This window comes from Elgaria multicarinata, chromosome 17 (assembly GCF_023053635.1).
Source record: "Elgaria multicarinata webbii isolate HBS135686 ecotype San Diego chromosome 17, rElgMul1.1.pri, whole genome shotgun sequence".
Classification (NCBI taxonomy): Eukaryota; Metazoa; Chordata; class Lepidosauria; order Squamata; family Anguidae; genus Elgaria; species Elgaria multicarinata.
Genome location: NC_086187.1, coordinates 14,466,358 through 14,483,241, shown reverse-complemented (window position 1 = coordinate 14,483,241; position 16,884 = coordinate 14,466,358). Strand labels below are relative to the sequence as shown.

The following is a 16,884-nucleotide window of genomic DNA, read 5'->3' as shown; positions in this document are numbered from 1 at the left end:
ACATGACGCTTTTCTGGGACGTTTTTAATAACATGTGTAGGAAGACATAATCTACAGGACATCATACTTTGCTGAATAGTGGTCCCAATTTCCCCCCTGGAAACCTAAAATTCCCCCCAGGGGAGAATTCCCCCCTTATTAAGAAACCATGCGCTAAACCATGCTGCTTAACCACAAAATGGTTAAGGGGACGCATAATGCGTTCCCTTAAGCATTTTGTGGTTAAGCAGCATGGTTTAGCACATTGTCTGAACCAGGCCATTCTCTAATCCCTAAGTAAAAGGGAAGAAGGGGAAGGAAAGATTGACGCCAAGGAAGTGGAACAACTGAATTTCGGGTCACGCAAAGGAACTTCATGGCAACTTCTTGTGTATTTGTACTTTGGCACAGAAAATCAAGCATCAAATATATGCCCACTGTATCAATTGCAAAGGGCACATGCATTCATGATTTATCACAAGAACAACAATCAGGGAAGGACTAGGCATCCATCATATGCATACATTTTAAAAGGACATATGGTGGTGGTGGAGAAATGCAGGTTGCTTACCTGTAACTGTAGTTCTTCGAGTGGTCATCTATGCATTCACACATATGGGCTTTGCGCCTGCGCAGAGACCAGACCGGAATCTCCAATAGCTTAGGGAAACGCTTTTGGGCGGGAACCCCTCCCCACGCTACCGCGCATGTCCACGGGGTTCCCGCCCTTCCCTCAGTTTACAGGAGTCCGACATCGTGCCCCCATAAACATGAGTGTAAATCAATAAATAAGATAAAACAAATCTATAGTCAATTATGTCATTATCAAATATCACACCACCAAGAGGGGATGGTGGGTGGGTTGTGTGAATGCATAGATGACCACTCGAAGAACTACAGTTACAGGTAAGCAACCTGCATTTCTTCATCGTGGTCTCTATGCATCACACATATGGGCGAGTAGCAAGCTCACATACCTTGGAGGTGGGTTGGTGTACTATTTCAACACTTCCGAGAGCACCGCCCTTCCAAACGAACAGTCATGTCTGGATCGAGTGTCCAAGCTATAATGCTTGACAAATGTAGAAGGGGTGGACCAAGTCGCAGCCTTACAAACGTCCTGAAGTGGAACACCCCTGCTGAAGGCCACCGACGTCGACATCGCTCTGGTTGAATGAGCTGTCACAGGTCGATGTATCTCTAGTTTAGAGATAGAGTAGGCAAGTTCAATTGTCTCTACTATCCAGCGTGACAATCGCTGGCATGACACCGGGAGTCCCTTATAAGGCTCACCATAACATACGAATAGTTGTTTGGATTTTCTAAATCCTTCAGTTCTAGCTCTATAGAAAGAAAGAGCTCTTCTAACGTCCAGCATGTGGAGAGCAGTGTCTGCAGACGTTGTAGGGTTTGGAAAGAAGGCTGGCAAAATAATGTCCTGAGCCAAGTGAAAGGGTGTCACGACCTTGGGTAAAAAGGATGGGTCTGTTCGCAACACGACCTTGTCATTGTGGAAAATTGTATATGGCGCATCAATTCTTAGAGCTCTAAGCTCACTTGCACGCCTTGCTGAAGTTATGGCTACCAGAAACACAGTCTTGAGAGTCAAGAGTCTTAAGTCCGTTGTAGCCATGGGCTCAAAAGGTTTCTTTATCAATGCATGGAGCACCACCGACAAGCTCCACGATGGTACGATGTTTCTAGTAGTCGGTATGGTGTTTTTCAAACCCTTTAAAAATTCCTTGGATGTAGGATGGGTGAAAGGCGAGAACCCTTCTACACCTTCATGAAAAGCAGTGATGGCAGCCAAATGGACTCTGATGGACGAAAGTCCTAAGCCTCCTTGGAACAGTGAGAGTAGGTATTCTAGAATCACAGACATGGGACAAGCCTCAGCGATGTGATTCATTTGCACCGCAAATTTAGAAAACCTCTGCCACTTAGTCGCATATGATTTCCTTGTCGAAGGTTTTCTCGATGCAGTCAAAATACTCTGTACCGTCAACTGTTCGATGCCGGAGGTTATGGCAGTATTCTCCATGCCGTCATCTTGAGAGTCGAAAGGTCTGGGTGTCGAACTCTGCCTTGGTGTCGAGACAGAAGGTTCGGTATCGATGGTAGCTCGATGTAATCCCCTTTCGACAGTCGAAGAGCATGAGGGAACCATGGTTGTCGAGGCCACCACGGCGCGATCAGAATACAGTTTGTGCCGTCTGTTCTTATCTTGGCCACGACTTTTGTCAGTAGTGGGAACGGTGGGAAAATGTATAGTAGTCCCCCTGTCCAGGTTCTTGCGAAGGCGTCTCCTAACGAGTTCCTTCCGCTTCCTGCTCTGCTGCAGAAGTTGGTACAAACTGCGTTTTCTGCAGTGGCAAAGACATCGACAGACGGATCGCCCCAATATCGAAAGAGGTTGCTTCTTACTTCGATATTGAGCTCCCATTCGTGATCGACGTGGAAGGACCTGCTTAGGGAGTCCGCTACGATGTTCTCCTTCCCCGCTACATGGATCGCAGTCAGGTAAGTTTGTCTCCTTATGCACCAATTCCAAATCCTGAGTGCAGAGCGGGTTAAGGGGTATGACCTCGTTCCCCCTTGCCTGTTTATGTAACAGACAACAGTGGTGTTGTCTGTTGCAATCAGAACGTCCTTGCCCTCGATGATCTGGGCAAACGCTTTCAAAGCATTTTCCACAGCCAAGAGTTCCAGATGATTGATATGATCCCCTTTCTGCCGAGGGGACCATCGACCTTGGACGGTGAGCGAATTGCAGTGAGCTCCCCATCCATCGAGAGAAGCATCTGTCGTGATGGTAAGCGACGGTGCTCCTTGCTGAAAAGGAATCCCTTCCAGGAGGTTTCCCATCGAAAGCCACCATTTTAACGACGCCCGAACCTGACTCGGTATCGAAAGGTAAGTCCTGCGAGCGTTGCGTCGAAGATCGAAGGTCTTCAAGAACCACCCTTGAAGAATCCTCATTCGCAATCGGGCGAATCTGATGACAGCGGTAGTCGCCGCCATCAAACCCAGCAATCGTTGGATTGTCCATGCCGAAGGTCTTGCTTGGGTTTCGACATCGAGAATCAGGTCTCGAAGTGTTTTTGCCCTCGCTAACGGGAGGTAAGCTCTTCCATCTCGAGACGACAGAGTCACTCCTATGAAGTCTATCGTTCGCTGAGGAGTCAGTATAGATTTTTCCTGATTGACCCACAGGCCAAGGGATTCTAAAAGTTCTAGAGTCGTGGTTATATTCTCCTGGAGCGTGTGACTGTCCTCCGCAACCAGGAGCCAGTCGTCTATGTATGGATAAACATGTATTTCCTTCTTTCGCAGGTGGGCACACACAACAGCCATCACCTTCGTGAAGACCCTCGGTGCCGTCGCGAGGCCGAAAGGGAGGACGTTGAATTGGAACTGCTCGACGCCGATGGAGAAACGTAGGTAAGTTCGATGCGACTTCCTGATGGCGATGTGGAAATACGCATCCTTCAGGTCTACTACCGCGAACCAAACCCCTGTATGCAACAGTTGGAGAATAGAAGTGACTGTTGTCATACGAAACTTCCTTGGGGTGATATATTTGTTCAGTTGTCTTAAGTCCATGATCGGTCGAAGACCTCCATCTCTCTTCGGGACCGTGAAGTAACGGGAGAAAAATCCCTGGTTGAGCTCCTCTGTAGGTACGGGAGAGATGGCTCCCTTCGATAGTAAGGTCTGTACCTCGAGCAGCAGAGGAGGGGATGGTGCTGTTATCTTCACTCCCGAAGAGAAAGGAAGGGCATCGAATTCGATGGCGTAACCCGTCTTGATGATAGTGAGCACCCAGGAGTCGGATGTTATGAACTCCCATTGATGGTACTTGGGTGCTAGACGGTCTGTAAAGGGTAGTAGGCCTGGTACGGAGAAGTCAAAGCCGCTGCCTCTTTGAGAAATCCGGCTGATGTCTGCTTTGCTGGTATCGACCTTGATAAGGTCTCTTTCTCTGCATCTGTTGTTGTTGTTTTGGAGGTTGCTTGTCAAACTGAGGGCGCTGTTGGATCTGCTGGTACGGTTGTCTAGTCCAGCGCCTTTGCTTAAATTGTGGTTGGGGTTGTGAGAAACCCATCTTCTTGGCAGTCGTGCGAGCCTTGTATATCGAATCTAAGGACTCGTCGGTCTTATTGTTGAATAGCCCCTCTCCGTCGAACGGCAGACTTTCTATTCTAGTCTTCGTCTCATTTGTCAAGTTGGCTGACCTCAGCCAAGCATGACGTCGAAGGGCTATAGAACCCATCATCGACTTGGAGTGGGAATCCGTCTGATGTTTTGCAGAATTGAGCTGCAGATGGGCTATTGCAGTTGCCTCGGTATGGAAAATCCTCGCCAACTCCCTTTTATCTTCGGGCAGATGGTCAGAGAGAGAGTTTAATTTTTCTAGAATGAATATTTGGTACCTGGCCATAGTTGCCTCGTACGCAGATGTTCTTATTCCTAAAGAAGACGAGGCATACACCTTTCTGCCAAGGTAGTCTAATTTTCTGCCTTCTCTATCGGTAGGAGCTGAATGCACTTTCTGTGATCTTCCCTGGGCAGATTCCACGATTATCGAATTAGGTTTCGGGTGCTGGAATAGAAACTCGGCATTGGCCTCCTTGACTTTATACATTGACTCCAATCTTTTAGATGTCGACTGTGCTGCACACGGATTTTTCCAGGAGATCTGTGCAGTCCTCCGTAGTGTAGGAGGGAAGGGAATCGCGATGGTCGAGCTAGATTCCGTTCGAGTCACATCGTAGATTGGGTCATCATCGATCTCTGTTGGTTGATCGATGTCGAGACCTAGGGACTTGGCCATTCGGAGTACCTGGTCAGAGAATTTCCCCACATCTTCTGAGGCGGAGACCGGTTCATTACTATTTACAATATCGTCAGGTGAAGGCATAGATGGGGTTACGGACACAATAGAGTCTGAATCAGACCTATAGTCCTCATCAGGAGACTCTTGAGCCGCCCGCACCGTTTGATGCACTGGCTGCAGAGCTCGTTCATGTTGAGGTGAGGGCGCAACGACAGTTGCAGTCGGTATCGATCGGTGTTCAATACGCTCAGTCCTGCTATCACGGCTGCGAGGTGTATAGGATCGAGGATCTGGAGGAATTTGCAAGACTCTTGAATTCGGAGGAGGCTGTGCAAAATGCTCAATACGTCTGCGCTCAGAAGGATAATAGTCCTGAGGCCGATAATACTCCCAATCATAAGGGTAGTCCCGTTGATATTCAGAGTATTGAGACACTCGATCGAAGTCCGGGCCAGGAGATCGGTGCCGCCGATGTGGAACAAGCCTAGTCGGCTCTTCCAACTCAGTCGTGCACGGTACCTGAGCCGATGGTATGGACGCAACCGATACGGAGTCCCGAATTTCACCCTCCGACATCGAACTCCTCGCAGTCGGTAAAGGTGTTGGTATCGGCAATTGCGTCGGCAATTGCGTCGATACCGAGGTCGGCGCCGACCTGGCAGGCTCGGTGGGTATCGAAGATAGGGTATCGACCCTCGAGGTGGAGCATTTTTCTGCGTCCTTCCTCTTTTTCTTCTTTTTCTTTAGCTGTTCCGCCGATTTAGGGGTCCGAGCCTTTTTTGAAATCTTCTTGGCTGCGGAAACCGCTAGGGATCGGCCTGGCGTCAGGGGTATGGCCCTGTTATCCGCCATCAACTCCTCACCAATAACGACTGATTGGACTTCTGGGCTAAGAGGTTTTTCCATTGCCCTTGAGGAGTGTTGCTCCTTACGCTTATGAGGCGAAGGTTCAGTTGCTCGCAGAGCTTTTTCCCACAGTATAGACCGCAGTCTATCTGATCTATTTTTCCGTGTTTGTTTGGTAAATGCCATACAGTGGTGGCACTGTTGAACTTTGTGCGCTTCACCCAAACACAACACACACAGGGAATGGCCGTCCTTAGGTGGCAATTTAGCGCCACATTTAACGCACTTCCTGAAGGGGGCCCTCACGGCCATGCGCCTCAGGCGCCGAAAGCGATCAAAGATCGCTGGAAAAAAAGTAGGAAACAACAATAATATATATATATATTTTTTTTTTTTTTTTTAGATAGACAAGAAAAAGAAGAACAGCGCAGAAAAAAGAGTCAGATAGCGAAGCAAAAAAGGTAAGTACTACACAAGCTGGAGAGAACACGGTTTCTACGTCTGTGCACGATGGCGGACGACGAAAAACTGAGGGAAGGGCGGGAACCCCGTGGACATGCGCGGTAGCGTGGGGAGGGGTTCCCGCCCAAAAGCGTTTCCCTAAGCTATTGGAGATTCCGGTCTGGTCTCTGCGCAGGCGCAAAGCCCATATGTGTGATGCATAGAGACCACGATGAAGAAACATGTATACACCTTTCACAATGGCCTTGACATACATCTATTTTGTGCTGTGGAACAGGTACAATGTTTCAGGGTTAAGCCCAAGGTCAAGAACAGGAGCTCCACGTGGTCTGCACATTCAGCAATTATTAGTAGAAACATTAGGAACAAAAATAAAGTCAAAGTCTGGGAAAGACAAGGTCAGTAGCTAGGCTTAATTAGGAACATGAAAGCAAAGCATCTCACAGGAAAAACTTAGTTGTTAATAAAAGAATCTGTCAGAGGGTTGATGCAAAAGGCGCCAGGAGCAAGACTCAGGCACAGGATGAGCTCGGGGGGTGGGGGGGAGACACGGCAGGCAGGCAAAAAGTAGCAGGAATATGGTGTAAACAAGGAGTTATTTATTTATCAATTTAGTTTATGTACTTGGTGTCTTGCTCTTCAGTCTAAAGATTTTCAGGGCAACTTACAATTAAATAAAACAAATGCATTTTAAAAGCATTAGGACCAGCAGCCACAGAACAAAACAAGAAACAAATCTCCAAGTTAAAATGAGACTAAAACTAACACTAAAAGGTTGGATAGAAATATCTTCACCAGGTATCAAAAGGCCAAATGAAGTGGCACCAGGCAAGCCTCGCTGCGGAGAGCATAGCACAGTTGCAGTGCCACAAAGCAGAAAGCCCTTTCCCAAGTCACTCCCCAACTGTAAAATCAACGGTTTGCTTCAAAGTGCTGACAAATCTAGCTGCTGCTTAAAACTGCCAAGTGCTAATTACTGAACTCTCAGGCTCAGTGTTCTTCACCTGTTAGATTCTTAATCAGCTGCCTTTGGCCAGGTCTTTGCTCTCCCCAGTGGAAGCAGTAGAAGATCCTCAGCGGAACTCATCCACGGCACGCTGCAGCAAGTGTACCTCTTTGTTGGGGAACCTCTCTGCCACAAATGGGTGGGAGACAGGCGGGGGGGGCACTGCCCCATTCACCCCAAACATAGAGGTATGCACATTGGAGAAGTGTACCTCTTTGTTGGGAATTTCTCTGCAGCAAGTGGGTGAGTCACTGCTCCATTTGCCCCAAATATAGAGCTGCCTCTGGTATGGTTCAGGGATGCAGTAGGCAATTGGCTCTAACTCAGAGCCACCATTTTGAATCTGGCTCTGCCCCCATCCGCAACCCCACAAAGCAACCATTTTGTTCCAAACTCTGCTGGGTGGACCTCAGGTTCTAGTAAAAAACAAAGTAGTTCCTGCATGTCTAGTCTGCCCACCTCTGCTGCTTTAAAGTAGCCTACTGGATTACACCTGCAGAACCTGCAGCAGACTGTCTAAGGTATGTTACCCAGTTTAGGCTTTAGTGGCCATGATAGTTACATTTTGGAGACAAATACAGACTGCTTTTGAACTAATTTTTAGAGACCAAAGATAAGGGGAAGGTAGATTTGGATATCTTTTACTTAACTATATACCTTGTTTCCCATAATGATATACTTCTTGCCCACCATGTTGAGCCACTAAATTAGCAGTATAAAAACAGAAAGAAAACATTTTCAAATTAAATATAAATTCTAGTAAATGTCTGTTTAACATCTGAACTACAGAGGCTGAAACACAAAGGGCCATTTAAGTGTCACTTGTGAAAAGAACCTGATTGCAAATGAACAAGAGGCAGCAACAACAGTAACCAACGTTACTAAGAAACCAAACACATTTAGCAATATATGGGTTACTAGAAAGGTCAAACAAAGCCAACTGAGCAATAAACAGTGCTGCTTTGGATCTTTGTACAGAACAAATGCATTAGCAAGTTACATCAAGTGCACAATGCCGAAAAATCACTCTGAAAATAAAGAGTCAGGCGGAATAGAGTGGGAAACAGAGGCACTACATATGCTGATTGCTGATACTGAAGTGCTCAACCTAGTTGGCAATACCATTAAATGCCTGGTCACAATAATGTAAAAACCAGCCGCAACTGTGGTGGAGGTGGAGCCCTCGGAGCGTGAAAGACCCTCGATGGGTGTGTGTGTGTGTGGATGAGCGAAGTACGGGTCCGGTGGATACTGGTGGTATCTCCGCTCGTCTTGGAAGTAGCCGCGGGGGCGGTAGTACTCCCAATCGTACAGATCTTGCTGGTGGTACCGTGATTCGGAGTATTGGGACGCCCTGTCCCACTCTGATCTAGGTGAGGCTGTTGTCCCAATATTAGCCAGGGGCCTTGGTGATGGAGATCTATGATGTCTCGCATCGGCCAGCTGTGACTCTCCTCGCACCGCTGTCTCCTGTATCGAGGTAGCGGAAACGGAGTCTCTAATCTCTCCCTCTGATATGGAACTCAGAGGTCTCTGTACTGGAGTCGGTACCGAGATTTGATTAGATGGTGAGGCCGTCGGTACCGAGGTCGGTACCGAGAGCTGGGTTGTTGTCGGTCCGGTAGGAGTCGATGGAGTCGACCTATGTCGTGATGAGGAAGATTTTTCGGTTTCCTTCGCTTTCTTTTTCTTCTTCTTTTCGATGTCAACCGGTTTGGGCGTCCGGGCCTTTTTAGAAATCTTTTTGGCCGCAGACGTTGCCAATGTTCGACCTGGCGTGAGGGGAATCTGTGCCCTATTTTGTGCCATAATGGTCTCCGATATTACAAAAGAGCGTATGGAGCTCTCTTCTTTAGTCGCCTGTAGAGTGGGTTTGTCCATTCTTTTTTGAGTGATCAGTTCGGTAGCCTTGAGGGCTTTTTCCCACAAAATGGAACGGAGTCTGTCTGCTCGGTTTTTTCTGGTTTGTTTTGTGAACGCCATGCAATGGTGACACGATTGTACTTTGTGGCCCTCACCGAGGCATAGAACACACAGTGAATGACCATCTGTCGGTGGGAGCTTAGCCCCACAGATCACACATTTCCTGAATGGGGCCTTCACTGCCATGCGCCTGGGCGGCGCCCGTGACCTTAAGATTGCTGTTTGAGGGGGAAAACTACACTATTTTTTTTTAAAAAAAAATTATAGGGAAGAATAAACTTGGAGAAGAGAAGAGAAGAATAGCTATATACAGAAGATTGAAGAGTTTTCTATTCCGAAAAGGAGAAAAGCTAGGAGGTAAGTTACTTCAGTCTATGCACAATGGCGGACGACGAAGAACTGAGGCAAGGGCGGGAACCCGAGGGACATGCGCAGTAGCGTGAGGGAGGGGTTCCCGCCTAAAACATTTTGCCTAGCTAGTAGAGGTTTCGGTTCCAGTCTCCGCGCAGGCGCAGAGCCCATATGTGTGATGCATAGAGACCACGATGAAGAACCTGCACACAAAAGCACAAACATAGGGCCTGAAAGACCAACTTCTTTAGAAACCAGAATGACGTGGTAGTGTTAAACATTCCCTGCTAATAGTAAAACAGCACAGCAGGCAAAGGGTCAGATCAAATCTTTGTCCCTAATGTACTAGTTTTCTGCTCATGGGGAATTTCTGACACTGGGAAATGTTCAAAATAAGATGAAGTGGAGCAGTCCATTCTATTATCACATTTAGCCACATGCGTAGACCAGACATATAGACTGGGGTTTAAAAAAGTTAACAAAGACATGTTCTCCAGACATTTTATTTTTAATAAAACTCTATAAAGAAGACTATTTCATATTACAATTGTGGCATTTGTACTGGTTGCATTTCTATTGAAGTGGATAAATGTATTTCTTCATTATTAACTCTTATAAGAAGACAGCCATAGATTAGCTAAATCTCCCCACCCTCAAGGTTGGATGTTGGGTTATTCATCTTTTTGAAATGACGTCTATAACTTTTGAGAAGGGCAGAACCAATCATCAAGTCTAAAAGCTCTGACAGATGACTTTGACAGGATTTATTTATTTATTTATTTATTACATTTCAATACCGCCCAAAAGCCGAAGATCTCTGGGCGGTTCACAGAGAGCACAGGTTATTGCTTCATCTAATGTAATTGCCTCTTAATCTAATGCAGGGAAGACAAACTGGTTCCCTCCAGATATTTTGGATTACAACTCCCATGAGCTCAAGCCCACACAGTCAGTAGTCTGGGATTAAGGGAAATGTAGGGCAAAATATCTGAATGATACTTGGCTGCTTAATGTAACTATGTATTCCAATTGCCCTGCTCTTCAAAGGACCCTGTGTACGGCCTCCATTTTTGGAAGTGGAGACTTATCCAGAAGTGTCTACTTTGTCCAAGACCGCAAGTCTATAAACTTTGTGGTGTGAAAACTGTATTGGTCAATACAGTAGAGGTGACATCTCCCTCCTGTTGTGTACTTAATGGCCTGTAGTGTATGAAGATATATGTCCTACGTATTCAGCTGTCTGGAAATGCTATTCTGATCAAACGATTTACCACCATTAGTATTTTATTTCTCTAATTATCTCCCTGTGCCAAACAACTATAGGATGAACAAGGTAATGCTTCAAATAAGAGATCCTCAAGACTTCATCAATACAAAACATTGTCCCTTAGGAACTCTTGAGAGACATCATTCTCTGCTGAAAAAATATCAGATGGAGGAAAACAAATTCTGATAACATACCTGTTATTTCTATTAGTTGGACTAAGTTTAGCTGAGGCAGCATTTAGGATACAAAGACATCTCAACTGTATATTAGTTTTTGAAGGGAAACTATTTTTATGCCAGATGGTGCTCTTTCCAAGTGCTGATTAGATTGACCATATAATATCCTGCTAAAGGAGCAGCAGAGCAGAATTTGAAAAATGTAACCAATTTTCTACTTCATCCTGACTGAGAGAGAGAGAGAGAGAGAGAGGGAGGGAGGGAGGGAGAGAGAGAGAGAGAGAGAGAGAGAGAGAGAGAGAGGGAGGGAGGGAGGGAGGGAGGGAGGGAGAGATTGGTAAATCAAAGTTCCTAGAGCATCCACAAAGTGTGACATTTTTCCAAACACAATAAGGCTGCTCTCAACCTAAAGGTAGAACCAGGTTGAATAGGTGAAAATTAACTGAGAAGATTTACTGAGGCCTAAGGTGGTCTCTGACTGAACAGAGAACCACCCAGAAAGCTTTTGCAGTAGAAATGCAATAAATAAATAAATAAATACAGTTTAACACTGGAGAGGGACTTCAGACTAGAGTTGACTTGGTATGAGTTAGTTTGGATTTCTCTTTTGTTCAAAAAGAGGGTAGGACCTGAATCAAAAGAACAAGAAAGGAAATCTGAACGAAATTTTAGGAGGAATTTCCTGACAGTACAAACTGTTCGACAGAAGAACAGACTATCTCAGAAGGTGGTGGACTCGTCTTCATAATACATTTTTAAGTGGCTACCAGGGATGCTTCTGCCATTTTCAAACTGCAGTCAGAGAGGTTATTGTTTACTGCAGCATAGGTGAATGCAAAATGCACATAATGAAGGCACTCTGCGTAAGGAAAGATGCTGATAGGTAAGTTAGGACTGCAAAACTGGAAGAAACATCTCAGCTTCATAGTGCTGAATTCTGTTTGTCTATTTTTTTAATAACCCACTCAAAAACATTCCCTCCTTACGTTACTTGGTTGTATGAAGTGTGGGTGTTATTCTCAGCGGGATGTGCATGTGTGAAAACCTGCCCCCATGCCAAAAAACATCTTTGTGTTGACTCATTTCAAACTCTGCTGACAAGCTTTAAAGACAATACAGCCCTGGTTATTCTGTTCCAAAATGCCTTTGGGCTTTTGGAACAGAAATAACCTTCCTATCTTCCTATGGTCATCTTTGTTAAAGAACATAACTACTGGAAGTGGTTACTCAGAGAATTAATTGACATTATTGTTGCCAATCCTCGAAGACAATCCCTCTATAGAGCAGAGAAAGTTAAGTCTCCCTGCGCAAATGTGCTGCCCTCTCAAAAGCTTCCCCAAGAAGGGCAAATGCCATCTTAATCTTTCTCCCCATACTGCTGCATGTTTTTGGAGAATGTAGGTCTGCTCTAGTACATGGAGGAACACAATATTTTCTCTTCTGTTCTGCAGCATTATGGAAATAATTGCATCGAGTTGATGTTATATAACACAACAAAAATGGATTGGTAATTCTTGGGGTCCACGTTCAAACATTTTACACATTCACATGCACAGATATATGCCACTATGAACTGTGTTTTCATTTTAAGATTCCAAATATTATATAACGAATAACCACACATGTATATGAACTGGATTACATTACCATTTAAGCCGGTCTTGCAATTAGGATACCAAAATTTATTAGCTCATTAAAAAAATCTAATACTTCATATTTCCCAGCGCAATTAAATGGTTCAACAACACCCTACCCCCATTATTGCCATGCTCAACCATCTATTCTTGCTGCAGCTCCATTTTAATTACATAATCTACCATCTCCTATGCACCCCCCAAAGACCTTCATTTTTTGCTGCTCATTGCCCACGCCCTATAGATTATAGCCTCTTTAATTCCTCTTAAACCCTTCTGTGCCCTTTTGGTTTTTTTTACAAATTTTGTACACTCATCCTACCTCTAACCTATAAGAAAACCAGGACTCCTGTTTGGCACCTGTAGCCTAACAGTCCCTGGCCCTTTGGGTTCTGCTGGCCATCCTCTATTCATAAAGAAATATTTGCCATCACCGTCAAAGTCACGAGGTTAAGCTATTGGGATACTACATTTCAGAAACCCCAAAGTATAACACCATTACAAAATTCTTACTGCTAAACATAAAATAGAACCTAGAATTGGTCTGAGCAGATCTGAACATTTAACTTCATATTTTCTGTTCTTGGCCTAGTATGGACTGAAAACCTGTAAGTAAAATTACATGTCCATTATTTAATTCCATCACTCCGTACAACATGTAAACATCATGGTCGTTAAACCTATTGGCACAATCACTATATTAAAGAAAAATATGACTATTGTAATGATTGTGGTTATATGTGGTGTATAGATGCACACTTCCCTGCTCAGCTTCTTTTGTATGCATCAACGCAGTTCATGATCACACAACCCTTGACCCCCCTTTAGATTTTAGCTCTTCGGGTTGTCTCTCATATTGTTTTCAGCTATGGCTTTCAATTAATTCGGTTTGAGGATACATGGAACAAAATCTGCCAGAGGATAGCAAGGCCTTTTTGCTAGCTATGCATTCTTTTATTTTGTTTTGTTTTGTTCATCTTCAACCACTCATTAAACTGGCAGTGACCAATCATTCACCACCACCACCACTGACCCCTGACTCAAAGAGAGGCCAATACCTGAATGGCCCATGGAGAATGACTTCTCTGTTGCTGTTCTTCTTCGGGGTGGTCCCTTTAGGGCTGGTAGAGGGCAGCATGGCAGGACAAAGTTAGCCTTATGGTCTGATGAACACCCCGTCCAGCATTCAATTCCCCCTCTTTATGCATGTGTACTTTCTTTCTTTTTAAGGTGGGGGGATTTTAAATCATCACAGCCACTTGTGGCAATGAGAGTCTTGGCCAAGCAGGTTGTAAAATGAATCGAAACTAAAATTACAGAAGAGCCATATTTGGTACAAAGTGGGGGATAGACTTGTGTTTCTATAGCAACCAGCGCAGTAAAAAAGTATCCCAGTGTAATCTCAATGTGTTAAAAGCTACAGAAAATAAGAAGAAAAAAATCAGCTTTCGTGAAATTAAAAATTTCCTAGGTAGGAACACAAAAACTAAACGCAGCTATGTTGGCCATGAGAAAAAAATCCAAAATCCATATAGTGTAATATCTTTATTAGGCCAACTCAAAGATCACACACACCCCCCCAAAGAAAGAAAGAAAGAAAGAAAGATGTGCAAGCTTTTCAGATCTTGGGATCTTTTTATCAGGCAAGATGTTTTGCAGGAGGAGGGGGGGAAAGGAGAAAAAATGTCTGATTGGATGCTATAGTCAGGATGTCTGCATAGCCAGAACTAAACTTTAGACTGAGATATGGCCTTTCCTAGACGAGACAGTAAGATGGTAAAATAATAATGACATTATTTAAACTAATAATCTTCAATATCCCTAGGGCTCAGGGGCTGATGAGGGTATAAGCTGATTCTGTTTGCACATCACACATGTAGACAGCTTTGGGGAACAAATAACTCAACTTGAAATTTCCACATCAGAACTCGTGCACAGTTTAATGCAGTAAGCCTATCTTCCTTTCTAGTACCCAAAGAAAGTGATTTCATTGGGGCCAGTACTGCATATGGTAGGTATGCAAAAATGCAGGCAGGTTTAACTCAGCTGTCAGTAATAAAAATCTGTTGTGAAGTACCCAAGTGTCAGTGCCTCTTCTCAGATCAGAAGCAGTAGATAGTGCAGGAACACTTTAGTATTTGAACTGCCTGTTGAGTGAGTGACACCTTGTCATGTGTCCCATTAGGAGATGGGTATCGAGAAAAGGCAGCAGAAATTGCCAGCTGTCATTAGGGAGGACTTACTCCTTCTCTAAAGAAATTTTCAGCAGGGTAGATCTGTAGTACTGCAGCTTACTTAGATGAGAGTGTCAAATTCCTTGAACCTCCCCATGCATCCCTCCTTGCTTAAGCAACATGTTGGCAATCAATTTATTGAAATGTACATCAACTCTTGGCTGCCCATTGTTTAATTTGGAGAACACTCAGCAAGTGGGGTAATGAGGAGAGACTGGTTAGACTGGCTTTAAACCCGACAGGCAACAATGCTGTCCTGCCTCTAATGATTTTATATCTCAAAGAACAGTACAATTTATACCAACGTTTGCCTCTCCTTAGGATGATGATTTTCAAGGACAGGTTGATTTCATATAGCCGTAATTGTAAACACAAGAATCTAGTTCATGTTGATAGAGGCACATGTGACACAGGCTCTGGCTTAGTGGTACAGTTGCTCTTTGGGACACCACGGAGGCTAAGGTAGTCAGAACTGCCAGTGACATCCATGAAGAAGGAGGGCAACTCCATCAAACCCTGTCCTATGATTAGAGATGCATGAGCATCCTGAAAAGGGCTGTGCATTTACAAATGCCTAAGTGGAGCTCTTGCAAAAGCTCAAGCCTTTTGCAAGTACCCAGTTTGATCCCTCACATAATGCCCAAGGATGCTCATGGGGGGTACCTCTACCACTTTACCCTGCCCAGCTTAACAACTTACCTGTGGATTGGTGGGGGGCGGGGAGAGAGAGAGGCAGTTCGTGGTGGTAGACACTCCAAATCCCTATGGAGCATCCATTCTCACCAGCAATGAGACTAGGACTTTTAAGACCCAGGATTCCCAGTGGGAAAACGATGCCATTCCTGCCAATGTTTCCAAAGGGAGGGGCTTGACAAAGGGAAAGGGAAATGTGTGCAGCAAAAAATAAGTGGAAGGCATGGTTAGAGATGAAGAGAAAGGGGAGAGAAAGAGAAAGCAGAAACTGACATATATAATTAAAAAAGAAGTAAAAATGAAGTGGGTCCAATGCAGCAGGCTGGGTTTAAAGGTGACTCTTAGTCACACACACACACACACACACACACACACACGTGTATATATAATGACAACTGCTGATAGGAATGCTTGTTAAATATATACATGCATAACTGGAGCTACTGGGAAGTACATTTCTAGTACTAGTTGAAAAGACCGAGTTCTGCTAGGATCTGAACCAGTCTAAACATCTTTAACTTATCATGATCTTGTTAGGCCAGGCATTATTGCACACCTTTGCAATCCTACTGCCATAGTGACAATACCTGACAGAGCAAAAATGCCAGGGCTGACTAAAGTAGTATATCACTCAAGACAGCCTCCTATGGAATCATGCTGCCAAGGGGCATAGAGAAGGAGCGGTTTTTACTGGCAGCTCTCACTCCTTTCCTGGAAACTAGCAATTACAAAGTGCCCTGAAGCAAGCAGACTAATAGTTCTAAATTTAAAAAATCTAAATGCTGATTTAGAAGCTTAATCTTAAGCATGCAGCATTTCAGAACATCGTGATGGTAGCTAGTTAGTAAGATCATTTGGGAAAACACACGCACGGGGTTTACCTGCACCATTTGCTCCAACCCAACCCACACTGCAGCACAAATAATGGTCTGTCACAATTTTCATGCCAGCAGAGTCTGAGTGGCATTGCCAGAGGACAATATGCCCCATGTCACTCATGTCACCCTCTAAAATCCTTCTGTCTCATGTTTACATTTCCCATGTGGCAAAGGAAGAGTCAGAACAAAAACTATTGAACAATGTGGACAGATGGAAACTTGTCACTCACACTCTTCCTTCTCCAATACAACATAACAATTTGCATAAACAACAATATAAAAGTTAATCATGTGTATTAAAATTTTTTTTGCTGTTGTTTAGAGATTACAAAAATCTGTCACATTCTCCAAAATAATTCACCATGTGATTGTGGCAGCAAATAGATACAGATATACCCAGCAAAATGTGTTCAATTGAAAATACAAAACGGTCCAGATTTTCCATGCATTACTATGATGGGGAGGAGGTGTGCAGGAAGAGAGCTCTATAGCTGTGGGTCAGTCACCAAGAATCTTTGACTATGTTCCCTTTCTGGTCAAACATAATGGGTTGGAAGCAGATTTAAGTCATACTTAGAGGAGATAGATTGAAATTAAT

General features: G+C 44.4%; 1 protein-coding gene across 2 annotated transcripts in view; it reads right to left on the bottom strand.

The window, feature by feature from the left end:
* LOC134410191 (ankyrin repeat and fibronectin type-III domain-containing protein 1-like) overlaps positions 1–16,884 on the bottom strand; it is a 328,172-nt gene that overhangs the window by 123,880 nt on the left and 187,408 nt on the right. The gene's annotated exons all lie outside the window — the stretch shown is intronic.